Source organism: Colobus angolensis, unplaced genomic scaffold (assembly GCF_000951035.1).
Source record: "Colobus angolensis palliatus isolate OR3802 unplaced genomic scaffold, Cang.pa_1.0 Scaffold247, whole genome shotgun sequence".
NCBI classification, from domain to species: Eukaryota; Metazoa; Chordata; class Mammalia; order Primates; family Cercopithecidae; genus Colobus; species Colobus angolensis.
The window spans coordinates 2,417,765-2,420,389 of record NW_012115677.1 but is presented as its reverse complement, the minus strand read 5'-3'; positions in this window follow the sequence as shown (position 1 = coordinate 2,420,389).

The window sequence follows — 2,625 nt, the reverse complement described above, 5'->3', positions numbered from 1 at the left end:
CCATCTCGGCTCACCGCAAACTCCGCCTCCCGGGTTCACGCCGTTCTCCTGCCTCACCCTCCCGAGTAGCTGGGACTACAGGTGCCGGCCACCGCGCCCGAGTAATTTTTTGTATTTTTAGTAGAGACAGGGTTTCACCGTGTTAGCCAGGACGGTCTCGATCTCCTGACCTCATGATCCGCCCACCTCGGCCTCCCAAAGTGCTGGGACTACAGGCATGAGCCACTGCGCCCAGCCTTATTTTCTTTCTTTTTGAGACGGAGTCTCGCTGTCGCCCAGGCTGGAGTGCAGTGGTGCCATCCCGGCTCACTGCAACCTCTACCTCCTGGGTTCAAGTGATTATCCTGTCACAGCCTCCCAAGTAGCTGGGATTACAGGTGGGCGCCACCAGGCTTGGCTAATTTTTGTATTTTTAGCAGAGATGGGGTTTCACCATTTTTGGTCAGGCTGGTCTCAAATTCCTGACCTCTGGGATTACAGGCGTGAGCCACTGTGCCAACTGAATTATTTTCTAAATATAGATTTCTAGAAGTGGAATTAAGTAAATAAGTTAAAGAGTATGAAATTTTGTGGCTATTTTATTAAAATTGTTTTTAAAAGATAAATATTTTTGATCACTAAATATAAAAAATCTACTTTGCAAAATTGATATCTCTTCACCTATCCAGTCAAATGATATCAGCAGAAATGTGCTTTAAAAAGATGAAAAACTAGGCAGGGCACAGTGGCTCACACCTGTAATCCCAGCACTTAGGGAGGCTAAGGTGAGTGGATCACTTGAGTCCAGGAGTTCAAGACCAGCCTGGGCAACGTGGCGAAACCCCATCTTTAAAAAAAATACAAAAATTAGCTGGGCATGGTAGCATGCGCCTGTAGCCCCATCTACTTGAGAGTCTGAGGTGAGAGTATCACCTGAGCCCAGCAAGGTTGAGGCTGCAGTGAGCCATGATCACACCACTGCACCCCAGCCTAGACGACAGAGTGAGACCCTCTCTCTCAAAAATCAAACAAACAAACAAACAAAATTTAAATTTTTTATGAGTCTATGTTTTAGCTAGTTCTTCTGGTCTGGGTCAGCTTAGCCAGAGGTCAGCTGAGGCTGAGGTGGTCCAAGATGGCCTCAGTTACATGTCTGAAGGTTGGCTGAGTGTTACCTGGGGTGAGAGTGAAAATTTAGCCATGTGTCTTTCATCATCCAGCAGACCAGCCTGGCTCAATCAGATGGTGAAGGTCTCAGTGTTCCCAGGGCAGCAGAAAGTAAGCTCCAATACAGAAGTGCCTTTCAAGCCTCTGCTTATGGTCATCCCATTGGCCAAAGAAGTTACATGGCCAAACCTAGATTAAAAGACTGTTAAAAACAGAGCTGACTTTTTGATGGGAGGAGCCTCAAAGTCACATTACAAAGGAACATACAGAGAGGGGAAGAACTGGTAGCCTTTTTGTAATCTACCACATTAATATACTTCACAAATTTATATATATATGTATATCTTTTTTTTTTTTTTTTTTTGGAGATGGAGTCTTGCTCTTGTCACCCAGGCTGGAGTGCAATGGCATGATCTCGGCTCACTGTAACCTCCACAGGTTCAAGCAATTCTCCTGCCTCAGTCTTCTGAGTAGCTGGGATTATAGGTGCCCACCACCACACCCAGCTAATTTTTGTATTTTTAGTAGAGACAGGGTTTCGCCATGTTGGCCAGGCTGGCCTTGAACTCCTGACCTTGTCATGGACCTGCCTCAGCCTCCCAAAGTGCTGGGATTACAGGCTGAGCCACTGTGCTCAGCCTTATTTTTATATTTTTAACCCACCTTCAGCATAAACAAACTTCTTATGATCTAGACCCTAGTTACCTCGTAGGCCTCATCACTTAAAACCTGGCCCTTGTCCCAGGACTCTCATGGCATTGCTTTAAACGTAACACATTCTTTTCCTTTTAGGCCTTTGTTTATGCTATTCCTCTACCTTGAATACTCTTGCTTCACTACCATTCATCCTTCAGGTATTTTCTTAAATGTCTCCTTCTCTGGGACATCCTTGATCCTTTAAGACTGGAGGAGATGTCCTGCTGCTGTGCTTCACAGCCACCGTGCTTCCCCTCATCACAGCCCTTAATACACAGACTGCCATTACCTTCACCTTCACCTGTACCTTCCATTAGACTGTAAGTTCCCTCAGGGTAAGGACTGTGCTTTTATCATCCCATGAGTGGTAAGTGGTAGATTTCTGACTAATAAAATTACCAGACATGAAGTATTAGAGCAAAAAAAAGTTAAAGGAAAAATTAGGACTATGGACAAAAATGTGATTTATGGATAGTCTTCAAAGATTAACAGTGTTGTCTTGCCCAGAATTTAATTAAAAAAAAAAAAAGGACTTGCAGAAAACTTGAGACCCTTCACACTATCATCATATCAGAGGTGATAAGACCCAGTAAATTGTTTGAGAAATTGGGTAATTGTCACTAGGTAAAGGATTGAAAATTAGATAAGGGTTAGTCCCACAAAAGAAACTGTAAAACTGGACTGGGCGTGGTGGCTCACGCCTGTAATCCCAACACTTTGGGAGGCTGAGGCAGGTGGATCACGAGGTCAGGAGTTTGAGACCAGCCTGACCAACATGGTGAA